The sequence below is a fragment of the Rhinatrema bivittatum genome, chromosome 4 (genome assembly GCF_901001135.1).
Source record: "Rhinatrema bivittatum chromosome 4, aRhiBiv1.1, whole genome shotgun sequence".
NCBI lineage: Eukaryota > Metazoa > Chordata > Amphibia > Gymnophiona > Rhinatrematidae > Rhinatrema > Rhinatrema bivittatum.
In genome coordinates this window covers 273271771-273293799 of record NC_042618.1, presented here as the reverse complement: position 1 = coordinate 273293799, position 22029 = coordinate 273271771, and the positions used below count along the sequence as shown (strand labels likewise).

At 45.5% G+C, this 22029-nt stretch overlaps 1 protein-coding gene across 1 annotated transcript in view; it reads right to left on the bottom strand.

Moving 5' to 3' along the window:
* Positions 1 to 1486: 1486 nt before the first annotated feature.
* The window catches only part of SULT4A1 (sulfotransferase family 4A member 1), a 171890-nt gene continuing 151347 nt past the window's right edge, over positions 1487 to 22029 (bottom strand). The window contains exon 8 of the mRNA XM_029600128.1: positions 1487 to 3312. The gene's annotated coding sequence lies outside the window, so the exon portion shown is untranslated. The remainder of the gene's footprint in view (positions 3313 to 22029) is intronic.

Genomic DNA, 22029 nt, shown 5'->3' with positions numbered 1-22029 from the left:
CCATACAAGGATACACTCCAAAAACTAGGACACTTCAGTTTGAAAAAGAGATAACTGAAGGAGAAATAGAAGTATATAAACCCAGGGCTTTTTTTCAGGGGGTGGTTGCCAGTACTGAGTTAGGTACATTTTTCCTCCACCTGCTTAATTTGCTCTGTGGTCCCTCAAAAAAAAACCAAACCATGCATCCTGCAGGTGAGTACCAGCCTCTGTTCTCTCCAGAAAAAAAGCAGTTAAAAAAAACATGACAAAATGGAGCAAAAATAAATTGGGAATTATTCCCTATGAGGTCAATATTCAAAAGGATTGGTCTGGTTAAAATATTTTCCCCCTGCTGCCTGGATAAAGTCATTAGCTGGCTAAAACTTATTCAAATTAAAAAAGAGGCTTTCCCAAGGAGGAGTTTCAACTTAGCCAGCTAGCACAGAATATCAGCGCTATCCAGCTAAGTTTACATGAGAAAGTCTAATGATGGTAATAGCAGGTCTAAAGTTATTCAGGTACGTGTACCCAGGTAACTCTGGCTGTAACCAGCTATGTTCAACATTTAAGTGGTAATTTTCAAAGTGACGAGCATGCGCACATGTTATAAAATTGGCTACCTGCGCGTACATGCGCACACAATTTTATATTGACCTGCACATGTGCACGCGAATGCCGTCTTGAGTGCTTAAGTGGGGAGAATTTTAGTAGATGCGCGTGGTGACGCATTAGTCCTATTTTCCTGTTCCCTCCCAGTTCGCCCCAGTAAAAGAGAGAACTTCCTAAACCCCCTTCCTAACTAGCCTCCCTTTTACCCTACTAACCCCGACCCTTAAAACCCCACTACCATTTTTAAAAAAAAAATGTATCTACTTACACGCAACCCAAAGCAGAAGCAAGTTATGCGGTTGTTGGTTTCCGGCATGCTCTATTGCACACAACGAACTGCATCCTGCAGTCCCAGCCACCCATGCCCTGCTCATGTCCCACCCAGACCATGCCCTGACCATGCCCTTGCCCCACCCCTTTTTCAGCAAAATATTTTTATCCACGTACCAGGAGATACATGCATGGCTGCAGGCCTTTTAAAATCTGTGTGGCGCATATGCGTGCGAGTCACGCACATATCTCCCAGTTTTGCCGCATGCAACCTGTTTAAAATCTACCTCATAGCCGGTCAAATCTAGGTCAAAATTTTAAAATATAAATTAAAAAAAAGTTTATGGGCCATTAGGCCTGATCCTGCAGCCCTCACCCCACAAAACACTTTAAAATACATGTGAACTAGCTTCAGATTTCATCCCCCAACCCTCCCACCTCCCCTAACCCACCATATAAAAAAGAATAAGAAACATCCATAGCACCCTGAGGCCAGTCCCCTGCTTCCATGACATTTTTGGAAAAGTCCCTAAGTCCCTTTCCACACCCCATCAGCAACATCTATCGCCACCACCACAACCCACCCACCCACCCACTCACTCCCCACCCCCGGGTCCCCTGAAACACCAGAAGGAAGCATGATAATGTCTTACCCACTCTGCTGTGTCCAGCAATACTGGCAGTGTACAATTACATTGCTGTCAGAGCCATTTTAAAGTGCACCCAAGGAAATATTTGTTCAAAAACGAATTAAATGTGTGTGGAAACTAGATCAAAGGCTATTTTATATAACATTTGGGAATGTCATCTTGAGTTTGATGTATTATGACTGCTGGAAACTGGGAGTGACAGTTTTGCACATTTCCTGATTTTTCTATACATTTCCTCTGAGTATCTGCTGTTTATTGGTAGAGACAGGACAGTGGGATAGATGGACCTTACTTTTAACTCAGTTGGGCAGTTATGTTTAATAATGTAGCGGTAGAAAAGGAGAGGGCAGGTATTCATGTTATTGTACATACTCATGAGACACTGAGTAAACCATGTAAGTCACAGAAATCTGCAAAGACTACTGAGCTTTTCGAGTGAGGCAAGTGACCTAGGCAAGTAATGTGCATACAAATTAAAATCTGCTTCTCAAAAATTACTTTAGAGCAGTAATACTGACTCTGAAGCTTAGAAGCCACGTGTGAATTAGTAGAACCCTCTGTCAAAGCCCTCATTCACAAATGAAATTTTACAGCAAAAAAGGACTAAATTGGTAATAAAATATCACAAATTACCTCACAGATGGGGCAGATGTACTACATTTCCTCCTCCCTCGCTCCCCCCCCCCCCCCCCATTTGTTTCTCTGGTATCTTAGGGCCTTATTCAATAAAAAGTTTCCATTAGTACAGAATGGGAAAGAATGCGTTTTGAGTAAGACCCATAAAACGAGATTGGATTGGTTCATACAGTACATCAGATGCCATTTGTGGCCATACAACTAATACATGGACCATTAAGATCCTAGGAATGGAAGGTAATCTGTGACTCTTTAGATAACTTGATTGCATCCAGGTTTTCTGGAGAACTACTGAGATGGTTAGAAACAAATGCTAAAAGAAAACATTTTTCAATGATACAGGATGAGCATTAATGCTTGCAGTATGTTCTTTTTAAATACTGCACAGTACACAGAGGGGTAGGATGTTCTTTTAAAATCTACAGTAATATCTTATGTTTCCTATTTGTATTACAAAGTAAATTATTGTTCTTACACAATTATAGGTGAGCATGGACAATGATAAAGAGATTTGTTGTTAATTCTAGTAACGATTGGATTAGATTATCATAGCATAAAAATTACTTTTGATAAAATAGTAAATAAAACCCTCAGTTTTTTATTCATTACTAATTTTAAGAATGGATTTTTATATCCTGAACAGTAAAACCATAAAAATCAATGTGACAGCTAAACCCTGAGATACTTCTAGCATAAAGTTCTGGTTTGTTACTGAACATTTTTTGGTTTACTTTTATTAAGTCAGTTAAAACTTTTATAAAATATATTAAATAATCTGGGGCAGAAAAGGTGTACATTCTAATTGCATATATGATACATATTTTATACATAGTTCCATAACAGCTATAATATTGAAGATTTTTATATATGTGAATAAAGGGTTGAAATACTAAAACGTAAGCAGTTGATTTGGATAGATAATTTCAGTTTTCTTATGGTTTACTTGATTGCTTTACCCATATGTTATATAGACTAGATACAATAGTTTGTCCAGCAGGTAATGGATGCATAAAGCTAGCTAATATTTGGGTATTGTATGCATGCTGTTCTTTTTACAAGCTAAAGTCAAATGTCAGGTCAGACTTTCCCATCTTCTGTTTATAAACAAAGTCAAATCTCTCATTCATTGATACAGTGAAGATGTCCTTCCACAGTCCAACTCTTCCTGAAATAAAAAAGAAAAATAATTTCAGTCGCCATACATGCAGCACCCTTTCTAAAATGAGTGTCTAAGGAAGTGGCGTAAAATAAATCTCTCTCTATGAATACCATTAATAATCGAAAATTTGACAACTTACTGCTGCTCAAGAAATGGAAATTAGTAAAGATAACATAAAACTTTTAATTCTGTCCAATGAATAAGTAAAGGTGTTAGTACCATTAAGAACCTTATAGTGCCCCTCCACTGAAAAAATTCACTCTACAGAGATTAAACTTGAGTTGCTTATGTGTGTCTGCTCTGTAGTTTTTAGGCCATATCTGCTCATGCTACTGGTTGAAAGCACTTTTTATATAGTGCACAATAAAAATAGAATGTGTTCTTTATGAATCTTATGTCATTGGCTAATTAGTTGATAGAATTAAACCCTGCTGCTCCCATTGTCTAATAACATCAGTTCCATAAATCCCTCAGACCACACTCCTAACCTGCGGTAAATATTTGTAGAAAAGGGATTTTTATAAGCAAATTCAACAGAAATAAGGAAGCAGTCAATCATGAAATATCAACTTGAAGACTTAGTTTTACATAGTAAATTCTGTTTTTACTGGCAGGTACAAGAAGCCACATGGATGGGTCACATGATAGTCTCAGGCCAGTGCAGACATTTTCTGGAGCTTTCTGAGGAAGTGTTCAAGAATGTATAGGGAATTTCAATGCACTCATCTCCGCTGTTCTCAGTTTTTGCTTTTTCTGTCATGTCTCCCCTTCCTGCTATTTTCAACCACCAAGGTTTAGTGACTGTTCTACTCACCACTGAGCATGTTATTTAGTCAAGGTTTTGTTGTTTTTCTTCTCCTTATCTCATGTTTGTATTATCACCTTCCAACATTTTTCCTTTTTAATCACAATACTTCATATACAGGATTATAAGAGTGCTGCATCTTCTATTTTGAGGTGACTAAAGTCCTTAGAAAGTCCTTCTGAGTTTTTGTTTCTTTTGATTTTAACAGACTCGCTTCTCAGTGAAAAGAATACTAATTCTTAGGGATATGCAGGGGAAAAGTGTTTGTGTGGATTTTTTTTGTTTCAGAGGGTGGATGGCTATTTGGGTTTTGGTTCATGAGGAGTGCATTCAGCAGTATTTAACAGGATAAGTATAACTTATGCAGTTAAGCAGCAGCCGCTGAATATGTGCCTACGTTCAGCAGCTGCCGCTTATGCACATAAGTCATTTAAATAGCTAAAACGTTGGCTGCAATAACTTGTGGGCGTGTAGTAAGCAGATTGGGGCAGAGTGAGTTAGCTGTACAAGTTATGCAGCTAAGGGGGTCATTTTTAAAGCTAGCGCACGCGAAAAGGGGTGGAGTCAGGGCGGCATCTGCCCCAGAAGAGGAGGAGTCGGGGTGGACGCCGTGAAGACAGCGTGGATGGCGAAAAGGTAAGGAGCCTTTTCGCTGCCCATTTCACGCCCAATAGCACCACCTTTTATGATGGCGCTGCCGGCTTTCACAGGCCCTTCCCCCTCCACCCCCCTGTACTGTGCGATTCATGCCGCCGCGGTGTTTTAGAAAATATAGGCCTAAGTTTGGGCGAACCATAAAGCAGGTTGAAACTTAGCTGGTTATAACTTATACGGCTAAGCGTGGATAGATACATGTATATTCAGCAACTTAGGAATGCCAATGAATATACCATGTAACTTAGCCAAATAAGTTATATATAGTTAAGTTACTTAAATGGCCAGTTTTGAATATTGACCCCTAAATGCTTATTTTGGTTTGTTTTATTCTTCTGAAATAAACATGCAACTAAAGAAAAATTCCTAACATAAGGAGGATAGTTTTGCATCTCTTACATGGAGCCAGACTTACGATAGCATTCTACTGGAAATCAACATCTCAAATTGGACAGTAGAGAGGAGTATTGGCAGAAATTGCTTCTATGCAGAAGAATACATATTTACACAAGGACAAGTCAGAGGGATATGAATTTATCTGGGAACCACAGCAGAAATGGAGGAAGGCTCTATGTTTAACTTAATTGTCTTGAATGGAGGGAAATTTGAAATTTGTTTTTGATTAGATGTTGTTGGTTTTATTCTATCTTGACTTATGTGAGTTTCTTTGTGTCTCTTAAAAATACAGAGTTAAGAAAAAAAGAAATACACAAAAGTAAAGGTCCTCTCTCTCCCTGGACCATACTTACCACTTCTGTGGAAATCTCTGAAGCAATTCCCAGTCACTCCTGCCCTACCAGATCTGGGTCAAAAATTGCATTAATAGGGCATGAGGTGGCACCATTGTGTTTTACGGCCATAAAACAAAATTCAGAGCCAGCAGGGCAGGAGTGGTTGGGGATTGTTTCTGCCCCTTTCTAATTTGGAGATGCTATGGAAGGGGACAAGGCCGGATTTTAAAAGGCTTGCGCAGGTAAAATCCGGGGTTTACACGCATGGCCAGGCCTTGCATGCGCCGCGCGAATTTTCGAAGGGGCCTAGCCACGCGCATAAACCCCAGTACACGCACAAGTGCCGGGCCTCTTCAAAGCCGCTGTCCCAGGAAGCTCACACCAGCATCCGGCCAGTGTGAGTAAATTACTTCTGCTCCTGAGAAGCAGCAAGTAATAAAATACAAAAAATCAGGCAAGGTAGGTTAGCTTTAGGGGGTGGGGAGGAGCAGGGAAGGGGAAGGTAGGTTAGGCAGGCGGTTAGGGAAGTTCCCTCCAGCCCGCTCCTTAATTGGAGCGTACTGGGAGGGAACTGGGGAAAGCCAGGATGTGACGCCACACAGAAATCGCATAAGTCCCCTCCCCTTGCACTGGCGCACGCATGTAAAAAATCAGCACGTCCATGTGCACGCGCACATGGAGACACGCATGCATGTTATAAAATCTACTCCTAAGTGTGGTCCAGGAAGTGTGGTGAAGAAGCTGAATGGAGGAAATTTTGCATCATAGGTTTTTTTAAATTGGTTTGCTCAAAGGAAAGTCAACAAAAACATTTTGGGATTTTTGGATTTATTTGTTTTTAGACAAAAAGCAAGTGTTTTGTCTTGTTTTTCATTTCATTTAAAAAATGAAATTGAGTTGACTTGAAATGGCATGTCAAGACCCATGGCTATGTTAAGATGCCAATCTAAGGTGTACCTCCTCAGATGAGACTTGCAAAAATGTGACATGAAGTTCAATCCACACATCCACCAGGCATTACTGTTTAGATACAGCATTCCACTGGATCCTAGATTTGGATTTTCCTTTCAACAAAGCTTCTGCCTGATCCATTAAGACTTTTCTCCCGTTCTGTGTCTATGGAAAAATATCTTGATGAATTAGGCCCCTTGTTTGAAGAGAAGAGCTCAACTGCCTTCCTCCTTAGTCCATTTTCAAAACAGAATCATTTAAATTCCAACAAAATTTCATCAGAATCTCTTTTCATTTTGAAAATTGCTTAAAAAAAAAGTCATTGGTTGGGAAAACTGGGGGCCTCTCCTAGGGAATAGGCTGAGATCCAAAGCACCCAAGTGCAACACTGGCTTAGGCCACGACCCAAGCAAAGACCCAGACCCCCACATTTTTTCATTTACCTGATCCTATGTCCTGGTCCAGTCCAGATCCCAATGCCATTTTGATGTATGGCAGTTCAATTAGCTGCTGTACATCAAAATAGTGCCTTCTGCTAGGGAGGATACACCAGAGTAAATTAACTCTGGCGTATCCCCAGTGGATGACTTCATTTCAAGAAGAAGAAAGTATACAGAAGACCCGTGAAGAAGTCTTGGCTCTGGGCCTGGGCCTGACCTTGGCTGAAGACCTGGTGTTAGGATCCAACCTCCAGGCTGGGGCCCAGTCCAAAGACCAGGTCCCGATCTCAAAGCCTGGGCCTTTCATAGGGCCTAGGCTGAGGTCGCAGTGAACTAACATGGCCTAGGCCTATGCCTACGCAAGGCCGAGACTTTGGACTGCACCTAGGTCTCATTGTTGGATTCCTCTTGAACTGGGTATGTGGTGGCTGAGAAGGAACATGACCGCAGAATTTTTTCGGATAGGAGAGATGGGTGATGGGAACAGGAGGCCTCAGGAGGTCCAATTTCTTTTTTTCTGTTTTGGTTTTTTTTGGGGTCATTTCATTTTTTTTTAATGAAATAAGCATTCAACAAAACTAAATTCATGGGGAAACCCCACCCAAAAAAATAAACGGCCCAATTTTAAAAGTGTCACGCGCGTAAAAACCGGGAGTTACGCATGCGGCCGGGCCCTGCGCACATTTTACAATGGACCCGGCCGCAGGCGTAACTCCCATTATGCGCAGAGGTGCCGGGCCCTGCAAAAGGGGCAGGCCAGGGGGCATGCTCTGGGCAGGGAGGGGCGGGGCAGGGAGCGGGCTGGGACAGCACCATTAGCCACTGCCCTGGGGAAGCGTGCGCTGACAGCCAGCCAGCGCGCGGAGTCTACTGCTGCCCCAAAGGAGCAGTAAGTTAAAATATTTTAAAAAATCTAATAGGTAGGGGGTACGGGTCGGAGAGGAGAGGAGAGGAGAGGGGAAAACGTAGACAGGTTAGATAGGGGTAAAGGGAAGTTCCCGCCCAGTCCGCTCCATAATTGGAGAGGACTGGGAGGGAACTGGGGAAGTCCTATTTGCGTCACTGTGCATTGCTTTTTAAAAACCAACCCCTGCATGCGTAAGTCGTGGGCCGCCCATACATGCACGTGCAGATGTTAAACTCTGGCATGCATGTGTGCGCATATATCGTATTTTATAAAATACGTGCAGCGATGCTCACATGTTATAAAATCAGCGCATCCATGTGCACGTCAGTAACCACATGCAGGTCTTAAAATCGACCCCAAAATGAAACTTTTATTTCTTCCCAACCATATTTAATAAACCAGATACTGAATGACTTTGCTAAGGATGTATAGTGCAAAAATATGCAAGAAACTCTGGAAGGCAAAGAAAATTTTTTTATTGATATTTATTGTCTCTATATTTTGGGTCTCAGAAACTCTTATTGTCCAGCCAATGGTAATCAACACCTACTTGGGTATCATAAGAAAATAAGATTTGCCATACTGGATCAGACCAAAGATCCATCAAGCCCAACAGTGGTCAATCTAGATCCTAAAAGGTTGATAGATTCTAGGGATAACAATGCAGTTCCCCAAGTCCACCTTAACAATTGTTTATGGACTTTTCTCTCCAGGAACTTGTCCAAACCTTTTTAAACCCAGCTACACCAACAGCTTTTATCACATCCTCTGGTATTGAATTCCAGAGTTTATGCATTGAGTAAAAAAATATTTTCCATTTGTTTTAGATAAACTACTTAGTAACTTCATTGTGTGTCCCCTAGTTCTTGTAATTTTCGAAAGTATTTTTTGAAACTGATTCGTGTTTACCTGTTCTTCTCCACTCATTTTATAAACCTCTATCACATCTCACCTCAGCCTTCTCCAAGTTGAAGACCCCTAACCTTTTTAACCTTTCCTCACAGGGGAATTTTTCCATTCCCTTTATCATTTTGGTTGCCCTTCTCTTTACCTTTTCTTGTTCTGTTACAGCTTTTTTGAGATGCAATGACCAGAATTGCACACAATACTCAATTGCCACCCACATATGTGCATACAATCAGTTGTGTGCACTTACAATCCATTTGTGAAATATACGCGTACTGCCAAAACGAAAGAAACAAATTGACCAAAGAATGCACATCTCTAATATCTATCTACCAATTAGTGCCAGTGGGAGCACTAGGTGGACTAGGCGGCTGCCTAGAGAACCACAGTTTTGGGGACAGCAGCAGCAGGACTGCACCAGGCCAGCACCTATTGAAACCCAAGCTTTGTCAAAGTAGCAGTAGTGCCAATGTGCTCTCTGCTACTTTCATTACTATCCTCAACTGTGGGCTCCCGTGTCTTTGCCATGGTGATGGATTTCACCTCTGGTGGCAGGAGTCAGCAAAATGCTTCCCACTGCTTTCCCAACATACCCCAGATCCTGGGGCTGGTGAGGAAGAGAGGAATAGGGATACTCTTGGGGCTAGGGGAGGGCATGGCTAAAGTTTCACCTGGTGGCACCAAGGCCTATGCAAACCTTATACTTGTACAGGGAGGTGGATTGGCGGAGGCAGAAGCCTGAGGGTTACCAGCAAACCTCAACTCGCTGGCAGTTGGTTGAGAGTGGGCTGTGGGGCTACTGGCACATCCCAAGTGACTGACAGCTGAGGTAATAGGAAGGCCGCAGGGCTACTGGCTAATTCCAACTGGCCGTGGCTGAAGTTCAGAGAGAAGGCCACTGGGATGCTGGCACATCTCAACTGATCACAGCCAAGGTAAAGAGAAGGTTGTGGGCCACCAGCACATCCCAACCAGCTGGCAGTAGAAGTGGAGAGGAATCCATAAGGATACTGGCCAACCTCCACTGGCTGGTGAAGTGAAAAGAAGGCCTCAAAATTACTGGTGGATTCCAATCCATGGGTATTGTATTTTGGACATTAAGGCGTGGGCCCTTGGTCGCTGCAAGAGATGGCTCCTCCCACAGGGCGGAGCCCTGCGGGGACTTGCAGTGATAGGCTAGCTCCGAGCAGAGATGGACACAAAGAGTCTTTATTATACTGCAACGTAGATGGTAACCCGAAGAACAGGCAATTATCCCAGCCAGAAGAGGAGATGTCTGATGGCAATGTTCCATCTGAAGGATGCAGAGTGGTAGACAGAGTGGTAGACAACCCCAGGGGGTAGACAGGAGCGAGGCAATGCCCCCGAGGAGTGGGTACCTAAGTCATCCTGGAGCAAGAATACACAAAGCGTAAGCATCTGGTAATGTAGAGAGATCAGCATGGAGGATTTCTTGCTAACTCTTATTAGGAATCATGAACGGAGTTTAAATATCAGAGCTTGTGACGTCATACAGTGGGGACGCCCCCGAGGTTCCCACCATGACGCACGTGAGGACAGGGCTGCGCGCACGCGCGTGCCCTAGGTGACTCCGGGAGAAAGTTGGCTAACGCAATTGCCCATGCTGGACTGGGGACGCAGGAGGGGTTGGCGTGGAGAAGCAGAGGCAGCCATCTTCCCAAAAGGAACCGAGTCAGGCAGGAAAAAGACAGCCATCTGCGACCGACGGGTGCAACAGTATCCCCTTCCAAGGGCCCCTCCCAGGTGGTTTAGGCTTACGAGGATGAGACTGATGGAAGCGACGGATCATGTCTTTATCCAGGATATTGGCCATGGGCTCCCAGGAGTTCTCCTCCGGTCCATATCCTTTCCAGGAGATAAGGTGCTCCCAACGTTTACCTCTCTTGCGTACATCCAGTATGCCAATGGTATACGCGATATCCTCTTCAGCATCAAGCGGTGCTGGCTCCAGGGCTTTGTTGGAAAATTCAGACATGACGAGAGGTTTCAGTTGTGCCAAGTGAAAGGCATTATGAATCTTCATGGATGGCGGTAGCTTCAAACTGTAAGTCAAATTCCCAAGACGTCGGAGGAAGGCAAAAGGTCCGACGTACCGCAGAGCAAAATGTGCAGAGGATAGCTTTAAGCGGAGGAACTTTATACTAAGCCATACCTTATCCCCAGGCTGAAATTGAGGTGCCTTCCTGTGGTGAGCATCATAAGTCTTTTTGACCCTTTCACCCACCTTGAGTAGTAGATCCTTAGTCTGTTTCCACAATTGTTGTAATTCCATTGCGGTAACTTGAGCTGCTGGAGATGTCACGGAGAGTGGCAGAGGTAATGGAGGTAATGGTTGGCGACATTACACCACTTGAAAAGGTGTTGATCCCGTAGCAGCAGCAGCTGGATGTGAGTTTAGGGCAAATTCGGCCCAAGGGAGTAATTCTGCCCAGTCACTTTGTCTAGTATTCACATATGAGAGTAAGAATTGTTTGAGCGTCCAATTCATTCCTTCTGTTTGGCCATTGGACTGCGAGTGATAGGCCGAGGTCAGGTTCAATGCGGTCGAACTTCCGACACAGAGCTCTCCAGACGTTTGCGGTAAACTGGATGCCTCTATCAGACAAAATGTGTTTGGGCATGCCGTGGAGGCGAAAGATGTGCTTCACGAATAATTTAGCCAGTTCAGCAGCAGACTGCAATCCTTGCAGGGCCACAAAATGTGCCATTTTTGAGAATTGATCAACGGTCACCCAGATCGTACTGTTTCTGGCAGAAACAGGTAAGTCCACCACGAAGTCAGTCGCGATATGTGTCCAAGGTTCCTCTGGTACAGGCAGAGGTTGGAGGAGACCCCAGGGACGTCCGGCAGGAGGTTTTTGTCTCACACAGGTGGCACAGGAGGCCACGTAGGCTTGGACATCACTCTTTATGGTAGGCCACCAATAGAACCGTTGGAGCATGGCTAATGTACGGCCTTGTCTGGTGTGGCCAGCCAGATGGGAGTCATGTGCCCACTTTAGTAATTTCTTTCTCATTCCCAGCGGCACCACTGTTTTCCCAGTGGGGACAGCGTGAGTGGCTGCTAACACCACCTTCTCAGGACTGATGATGTGACGAGGTTCGCCGGGTACGTCCACTGGAGAGAAGGAGGGCGAAAGGGCATTTGCCCTAACATTCTTTTCTGCAGGATGGTATTTTAGTAGGCAGTCAAAGTGGTTGAAAAACAATGACCACCTCACTTGCCGATGATTAAGGCATTGGGCATGTCGTAGATATTCCAAATGTTTATGATCGGTATACACTGTTATTTGGTGCTGCGCGCCTTCCAGGCATGGACGCCACTCCTCAAAGGCCAATTTTATAGCTAAAAATTCTTTATCTCCTATTCCATAATTCTTCTTGGCTGGAGAGAATCGACGTGAGAAGAAAGATCAGGGATGGAGGACATTGGCATTGCTGTAATGGCTCAGTACTGCTCCCACGCTGACGCCAGAGGCATCAACCTCAACGATGAAAGGATGCTGAATATATCCTACTTTTACACACACAAATCCTTTTGAAAATTACCCCTTAAGAGTAATTATCCCATAGAAAGTAATTTTCAAGAGGCTTGGTTTGGAAGGCTTCTTTGAGAGTTTGGAAGGCTGCTACAGCCTCAGCAGACCATCAGGATAGATCAGCCCCTTTTCTGGTCATGTCCGTGAGTGGTGCTGTTAGGGTGGAATAGTGCTTGATGAAGGTACGGTAGTAGTTTGTGAAGCCAAGGAAACGGCGTAATGCTTTTAAGCCAGTGGTTTGAGGCCACTCTTGAATGCTTTTCAGCTTTTGAGGGTCCATCTGGAAGCTGATCTTGGAAACGATGTACCACAGAAAGGGCACTGACTCCTGATGAAAAGCGTACTTCTCGAGCTTCGCATAAAGGCGATTGTCACATCTGCCTGGTATGTCTGGACGTCCTGAGAGAAAATCAGGATGTCATCTAAATATACCACCATGCACTGGTACAGTAAATCTCGCAGAATATCATTCATCATATTCTGAAACACCGCTGGTGCATTGCACAATCCAAAAGGAATGATTAAGTATTCAAAGTGTCCGTCACGGGAGTTAAAAGCTGTTTTCCATTCATCCCCGTGACGAATTTGGACCAAGTGGTAGGCCCCTTTTAAGTCCAGCTTAGTAAACAACTTGGCCCCCTGGAGTCTGTCAAACAGCTCGGTTATCAATGGTAGAGGGCAGCAATCCTTGATGGTGATTTCATTGAGATCTCTGTAATCAATACAAGGGAGACGGGATCCGTCTTTTTTCCCAACAAAAAAGAACCCCGCGCCAACCAATGACTTAGAAGGTCTAATGAACCCTTTTTGCAGGTTTTCTTTGATATAGGCCGACATGGCCTCAGCCTCTGTTATTGAGAGGGGGTATACCTTCCCTTGGGAGGCTCCAAGGTAGGCTTGAGATTTATCGCACAATCAAAGGTCCTGTGCAGAGGTAACACGTCTGCTGCTTGCTTGGAGAAGACGTCTTGAAAAGACGCATATTGAAGCGGTAGACCAGGTAGTGAGGGAGTCGTTGACATACAGGGAAGCAGTGAAACTTTGGCTAGACAATGATTATGGCAGCCAGGACCCCTCTCAGAAAGCTCCATGGTGGTCCAATTGAACTGAGGTGTGTGTTCCTGTAGCCACAGTAGGCCGAGTACCACGGGGTGAATGGCCTTCTCAAGGAGCAGGAAGGAGATGTTCTCAGTGTGTAAGGCCCCTGTGCGAAGGCATATGGGTTGTGTGATAAGTGAGACCTCCCCTGGAAGTGGTTCTCTATGTATAGAAGACAGCAGTAAGGTGGTAGCTATTGGTGTAGTGGGAATTCGCAGATGGTCTGCAATTCTCTTTAACATAAAATTTCCTCCCGTACCTGAGTCCACGAGTGCGAGTGTTGAAAATTCAAGGCCTCCAGAGATGAGAGAGACAGGGAGAGATAATGGAGAAGGTGCAGTTAGACCTAGGAGAAGTCCTCCAGCAGATCCTAGGTCTGGCCTTTTCCCGGACAGATAGGGCAGGTCTGGACAGCATGGCTGGATTGGCCACAGTACATACAGAGACCTGAGCATCTGCGAAAACATCTCTCTTTAGAGGTCAGGTGACTGCGTCCTAACTGCATAGGTTCTTCTTCTTCACTGGGTGCAGAAGACTGGGCTGAAGTCATGTGCATGGCTCAAGGGCGATTACCTCCCATAGAGTGCTTCTTGTGACACTTTGCCTCTTGAGTCCGATCGCGCATCCTGTGATCAACTCTCCTAGCTAAATCAATGAGAGATTCCAGGGTGTCTGGCAAGTCACGAGCCGCTAGTTCATCTTATATATGGGTGTTGAGGCCCTCAAAAAATATAGCACGTAGACATCCCAAGTCCCAATGGAGCTCAGATGCTAGTCTTGAATTCAATAACATAGTCTGGTAAAGGTTTACTTCCTTGTTGAAGGTAAAGAAAAGTAGACCCTGCGATGGTCTGACGTGCTGGATCATCAAATACTGATTTGAACAGGTTCAAGAAGTCAGTCAGATCATTTAAAACAGGGTCGCTGCATTCCCAGCGAGGTGAAGCCCAGGCCAGGGCTCTTCCATCGAGTAGCGATAGGATATAGGTAGTCTTGGAAACAGCATTGGGAAAGTAGTTCACTTGCGACGAAAAGTGCATATAGCACTGATTAATAAAACCCCTGCACATCTGGGCATCACCAGAGAAGAGTATAGGAGCTGGAAGCGGTACAGTGGTGCGAACTGCAACCACTTGAGAAGAAGAATCTTTCTCTGGAACCGTCGGCGTATTCAGTCAGTCATTCAACTGGTTGAAAGCGGCGGCTAGTGTCTCCAGAGATTTCTGTTGCTCTGCAATCCGCTGGGACAGGCCAGGAATGGCCTGTAAGGCTGAGAGCTGAGCCGGGTCCATGGAGTTAGCAATCGTTGTATTTTGGACATTGAGGCGTGGGTCCTTGGTCACTGCAAGAGATGGCTCCTCCCACAGGGCAGAGCCCTGCGGGGACTTGCAGCAATAGGCTAGCTCCGAGCAGAGATGGACACAGAGAAAGTTAGTCTTTATTATACTGCAACGTAGATGGTAACCCGAGGAACATGCAATGATCCCAGCCAGAAGAGGAGATGTCTGATGGCAATGCTCTGTCTGAAGGCCGCAGAATGCAAAAGGCAGTTACACGATCTCACCAGGTCCCGAGAGGGAGATAGGTCCGGTAGTGGTCCGCGAAGTGAGACAGGCTGAGAACCCAGGCCTAGATGGAAAGGCCAGTGAGAGTAGATCTGGTAGTGGTCCGCGGTGCAGGGTAAGCCAAGGATCTAAGTAGAGAGAGATGAGACAATGCAAATACAGAACTGGAGCAGTAGTACTCACGCTGATGCCGGCAGTTGTAGTAGGAGAGAACCCCCGAGGAGCGGATGTCGAGGATGAAATAAGGCCCCCGAGGAGCGGGTACCTTAGGCGTCCTTGTAGGTGGTAGACAACCCCAGGGGATAGACAGGAGCGAGGCAAGGCCCCCAAGGAGTGGGTACCTAAGTCATCCTGGAGCGAGAGTGCATAGAGCTGAAGCATCTGGTAACGTAGAGAGATCAGCATGGAGGATTCCTTGCTAACTCGTATTAGGAATCGTGAACAGAGTTTAAATATCAGAGCTTGTGACGTCATGCAGTGGGGACGCCCCCGAGGTTCCCGCCATGTCGCACATAAGGATGGGGCTGCATGTGTGCGCGTGCCCTAGGTGACTCCGGGAGAAAGATGGTGAATGCAATCGCCCATGCTGGACTGGGGTCGCCGGAGGAGTCGGCGTGGAGAAGCGGAGGCAGCCATTTTCCCAAAAGGAACCGAGTCAGGCAGGAAAAAGGTGAGCAATAGAAGGCGCAGCCTTCTGTAACCTACGGGCACAACAATGGGTAGCCTGAATGAAAAGGAGGCCCTTAATCTGCTGGCAGCCTGAATAAAAAGGAGGTCATAGACCTGCCCAGTGGACTTCAAATCCAAAAAGAGATGGATCAGCCCAGATGAATGAGAGCAGATATGTGTGTGTGTGTGTGTGTGTGTGAGAAATATTTGTGAGCTTGTATGTGTGTGAGATTGAGAGGGAGAAAGAAAGTGTGTGACTCACACACTCCCTCTTTCTCACACATGTGAGAGAGAGGGAGCGTGTGTGTGAGAGAGAGAAGCAGAGCATATGTGTGTGGGAGCCTATCATAACAGAAGGAGCATCTGAGTGTGAAAGAGGGAATATGTATGTGAATGGGAGTGGGAGCATTTGTGAGAGAGGTAGAGTGGTTCAAGTATGAGTGTGAGAAAGGGAGGGTGTGTGTATGTGTGAGAATGAGAAAGGGAGCATGTGTGTGTGAGTAAAAGGAAGCAGGTGTGTGTGTATAAATGAGTGAAAGGGAGCATGAGTGTGAGAGTGAGAAAGGGAACATGTGTATGCGTGTTTACGTATGTGTGTGTGTGTGTTTGAATGTAAGTGTGTGAGTGGAAACAGGTGAGAGGTAGCATGTGTATGAGTGTGAGAGAGACAGCATGTGTTTGTGTGTGTGTGTGTGTAAGAGAGGGAGTGTGCATGTGCCTGTATGTATATGTGTGAATGTGAGAGAGGGAGCATGTGTAAGTGTGTGAGAGAGTCTGACAGAGAGAATTGTGACTGTGAGAGTATGTGTGTGAGAGTGAGAGGGAGCATTTGTGAGAGTATGAGAGAGGAAGAATGTGTGTGTGTGAGCCTGTGTATATTTACATGTGTCTGTGTGTGAGAGAGGGAGTGTGTATGTGCCTATGAATGAACATGTGTGTAAGTATGAGATAATGAATGTGTGTATATATGGGTGAGTGTGAGAGGTAACATGTGTGTGTGAGTATGAGAGACTGTGTATGTGAGAAAGGGAGTGTGTGTATGTGTGAGAGAGTGTGTGTATGTGGGAAAGGGAGTGGTTATAAGTGAGTATGAAATAGGGAGCACATGTGTAAGTGTGAAAGCATGTGTGTGTGAGTGAGAGAGGGAGCATATGTGTGTGATAGCATGTGCACAAGTGTGTGCATGTGTGTTTGTGTGTGTGTGTGTGTGTCTGAGAGAAAGGGAGTATGCATGTCCCTGTGCGCATATGTATGTGAGTGTGAGATGGGGAGCATATGTATGTGTATGAGAGTATGTGTGTGAGAAAGGGTGAATGTGAGAGTGTGTGAGTGGGAGAATAAGTGTGAGAGAGGGAACATGTGTGAGTGTGTTTGAAGGAATATGCGTGAGAGAAAGGGAGCTGGTGTCATGGAGTCTGAGTCTTTTGGGCTGTGGCAAGAATCTGGCTGGCGAACCAGGTAGGCACCCACCAACAGCAGGCAGTCATATTCACACAGGGACAAGGACTAGGCTTCACCTATACCAGCCTCTTCACCCTTGGATCCTTGGAGTCTGAGGCTGGCAGGACTTAGGCAGGCAGTGTCAGTAGCCAGGCCAAGGGCAGGGCAGGCAGAGAACAGACACATTGATATCCAGGCACAGACAGGCAAGACAACGACTGGAACAGACAAGACACGGACAGGCAAGACAAGAACTAGAAAAGAGCAAGGCAAGCAGCAGGAATGGAATAAGGCAGGGCTAGAGCAAGGCAGAGCAAGTAGCAAACTAGAGCAGGTGAGAAACAGGTACAAGGCAAGGCTGAAACAGGACCATAGCAACACATACTGCAGGTAAGGATGGCAAAGAAACTGTTCCAGAGGCACTAGCTGGTGGAACTGAGCTTCCTTATATACCAGAGCTGGATTGACATCATCAGCGCCCACAAGAAATGCTGGCTGCATGTTCTATAAAGGCTACAGGAAATGCAGCATGCTACAGGAGGCTCTGCCAGAAGTGCTTGAGGTAAGGATCATTACAACAGTTGTGTGTGTAAGACAGAGAGAAAGGGAGTGTGGTTGTGTGTATGTGAAAGAGAGAGGAAGCACGTATATGTATATATGTGTGTGTGTATATGTAAGAAAGAGAGGGAGAGAGCATGTGTGTGTGTGTGTGTGTATGTGTGTGTGTGTGTATGAGAGAGAGGAGAAAGATTGTGTGCATGCTTCCCCCATCCATGACAATCTCAGGGTGACTAGAAATCAAAAGTTCCCAGATATGGAGAGCAAGGGATTTTTTTAAATTTGTTATAATTATTGATTGTTTGATGTGATTGATGTTTTGAAATATTTTATTGGTGTTGGGGAAATATTTTATTGGTATTTGGGAAATTTTTAAAAAATTATATAAGTTTTTAATTATTAGATGTTCTATTCATCTGCAGCTTTGAAATATTTACTTTTTTATTAGTATAGTTTTACTATTATGATTAATGTTTTATGTCTTGATTTTATTGTTTAATGTTTTACAAGGAATGGTGATGTTTCTATTTTTTCATTGTTCACTGCAGACAGAATCTGGCTTGTTGTGGTTTTCAGTTCAGTTTTTGTCTGCACATTTCTATTTATACTTTATGATCTCTTTATAATGTGTTAGGTAAGGGTCTGTGTGTTCTGCATGGATGACTGAGATGAGGTATTCTGCTAGTGTGTAGGTTCTGTATAGGGATCTAGAGCAGCCTGGCTGGTTTTGTTTTTCTAATAGAGAGTGTTTAGCACCTAGGAAAATATGTTTCATAGGTAGTGTTGTTACTGCTTGAGTGCTGGCAGTTAGTCCTACTCTGATATGCAAGGCTTATAATATTGAATAGCAATTCATTTTACTGTCGGCTTTATGAGGACCAAGCCCACACCCAACAATCATTACAATAGGCCTATTACCATATGTGTTCCAAGTGTCTTTTTTTCAGGTTTTTCTGGTTGGCATCAAAGCAGTGCTTGTAAATATAGGGGTAAATTTTAAAAGAAGCTCCCGGCGCGCATACATGGATATGCCAATTTTATAACATGCGCATGCCAGCGCGCGCATGTTATAAAATCTGTGGGCCACGCGCACATGCGCGCCGGATTTTATAATCTGCGTGCGCATGTGCGGATGATGTGCGCAGGGGGGGTGGCCTAATCTTAGAAACATATGCATGGCAACGAGATTGGGCCTCTCCCAGTTCCCTCCTTGTCCTCTCCAAATACCCATATTCCCTCCCTCTTCCCCTCTCCTCCCCACCCCCTAAATTAATTGTCCTGCCTTTTATTTTTTTTATTTTGTGGCTTACTGCTCCATTGGAGCAGAAGCAACTTACGTGCGCTGGCAGTCCCTTCCCCGGCACAGCGGCAAATGGCCGCTGTACTGGTCGCCTCCAGCTCCACTCCTCCCCACCCCCGGACTGTCCCTTTCTTTTGGCCCAACAGGAGTTACGCATATGGCTGGGCCCCTTTGAAAATGCGCACAGTTCGCGCAAGGCCCGGCCACGCACGTAACCCCCATTTTTTATGTGCGTGGCCAATTAAAAATCCGACCAATAATGTATATGTTGTAAGTGATCATTTTTACCCTAGAAGACTCATTTTGAATGTTCTTTTTTATATACAATCTGTTAATATAATTGCATAATCGAGAAATTACTTACCTGATAATTTCGTTTTCCTTAGTGTAGACAGATGGACTCAGGACCAATGGGTATAGTGTACTTCTGATTGAAGTTGGGAGATGGAGTCAGATTTCAATCTGACGTCAGCCTACATATACCCATGCAGGAAGCTCTGCTCTTCAGTATTCTCCTCGAAAAGCAATTGTGGATTTATGTGTGTTTTAATAACTTGATTATTTGGCTAACTTGATTAACTTGGACTGGTTGAACTTATTTCCAACTGGAGATTGCCAGTGCACTCAACCAAAAAACGCCGACACCCGGTAACTATGGGTGTCTTAAACTAGAGGTAAAGCCTGGCTTACCCATGCTTGTCTTGATCTCGGGGATTGTCACCCAAGGTTTCAGGATTTTTGGGCAGCCGTGGGCAGGATGCTGAGTCCATCTGTCTACACTAAGGAAAACGAAATTATCAGGTAAGTAATTTCTCCATTTCCTAGCGTGTAGCAGATGGACTCAGGACCAATGGGATGTACAAAAGCTACTCCCGAACCGGGTGGGAGGCAGCCCGTGGCTCACTTAATACTACCCTTGCAAATGCTGTGTCCTCCCGGGCTTGAATATCTAGGCGGTAGAACCCCGAGAACATGTGAATGGAGGTCCATGTCACTGCCCGACAGATCTTGGTTTCTGCCCAGGATACTGCCTGGGCCCTTGTGGAATGGGCCTTGACTTGAAGAGGTGGAGGCTTTCCTGCCTCTACGTAGGCTGCCTTGATTACTTCTTTGATCCAGTGGGCTATGGTTACCCACGAGGCCGCTTCCCCTTGTTTCTTCCCGCTGTGAAGGAAGAATAGGTGGTCCGTCTTTCGTACAGATTCCGATCTTTCCAGGAATCGGGCTAGGAGTCTGCCGACATTAAGATGGTGAAGAAGGCGTGAGTCTTCTGAGTCCTTATGCTCGTCTGGAGATGGCAGCGAGATAGTTTGGTTTAGATGGAAATGAGAAACCACCTTTGGAAGGAAGGAGGGGACCGTGCAGAGCTGTAAGTATCCCGGTGTGAATCTAAGGAACGGTTCCTGACAGGATAGTACTTGAAGTTCGGAGATGCGATGGGTTGAACATATTTCCACTAGGAATGCAGTCTTCAAGGTCAGGAGCCGTAGTGACAGACCGTGTATAGGTCTGAAGGAAGCTCCTGCCAGGAAGTCTAGTACTAGATTGAGATTCCACAGGGGCACCAGCCACTTTAGTGGTGGTCGGATTTGCTTGACCCCTCTCAGGAAACGGGAAACGTCTGGATGGGATGATAGACTGATGCCGTCCACTTTGGCTCTGAAGCAGGCCAGCGCGGGCACCTGAACCTTGATGGAGTTGAGAGACAACCCCTTCTTCAAGCCGTCCTGCAGAAATTCCAGGATCATGGGGATTTTGACTGTCCGCGGAAGGATGTTGCGGTCCTCACACCAGTCTTCGAATATTCTCCATATTCATATATAAGTTAGAGACATGGAAAACTTGCATGCTCGGAGCAAGGTGTCACACTGCCCCCAAGTATCCACTCTTCTTCAGGTGAGTCCTCTCAATAGCCAGACCGTAAGAGAGAATCGAGTTGGGTCTTCATGAAGCTGGAGCAGGGCCCTGTGTGGGGGTTGACACAGAGGGTTCCCCACCAGAAGTCTTCGCATGTCTGCATACCATGGCCTTCTTGGCCAGTCCGGGGCAACTAGAAGTACTAGCCTCCTGTGGTGCTCTATCTTGCCATGGGGAAAAGCATACAGCAGGTCTTCCTGTAGCCAGGTCTGTACGAGGGCATCGATTCCCTGGTATTGTGGTTCTCATCTGCTGCTGAAGAACTTGGTAACTTGGGCATTGGACTGGGTTGCCAGAAGATCCATGGCTGGTGTTCCCCAGTGGTTTACTAACAACTGGAAGGCTGTGGTCGACAGCATCCATTCCCCTGGGTCTAGACAGTCTCTGCTGAGGTAATCCGCAGTGACATTGTCTTTTCCCGCGATGTGTGCAGCTGAGATCCCTTGTAGGTATGCTTCCACCCATGCCATTAGGGGATCTATTTCCAGGGACACCTGTTGGCTTCTGGTTCCTCCCTAGCAGTTGATGTAGGCAACTGTTGTGGCATTGTCTGACATGACTCTGACAGATTCGCCCTAGAGTCTGTGACTGAATCGAAGGCAGGCTAGTCTGACTGCCCGGGTTTCCAGTCGGTTGATGTTCCATCCCGACTCTTCCTTGTCCCATTGCCCCTGGGCAGTCAGTTCCTGGCAGTGGCCTCCCCACCCTCATAGGCTCGCATCCATGGTGAGCAAGATCCAGGTCGGTGGGGATAGCCTTACTCCCTTGCTCAGATGGTCTTCTTGTAGCCACCATTGGAGCTGGGTCCGCACCTCCTCTGGTAGCTGGAGGCAAACGGAGTAGTTCTGGGACATTGGGTTCCATCGCGACAGTAGGGAACGTTGTAGTGATCGCATGTGGGCCCTTGCCCATGGGACGACTTCTAGTGTTGATGTCATGAGGCCAAGGACTTGGAGGTAGTCCCATACCTTGGGGCGAAAACAGGTCAACAGATTTCGCAACTGGTCCATCAGGGAAGAACAGCCTTGTCTTGTTTAATGTCGAACCGGATTCCCAGTTATTCTAGTGATTGAGAGGGCTACAGGTAGCTCTTGGTTGTGTTGATGACCCACCCGAGATTCTGCAGTAGATCCTTGACTCTGGTGGTCGCCTGGTGACTTTCCTCTGGAGATTTTGCCCTGATCAACCAATCGTCCAGATATGGATGTACGAGGATTCCTTC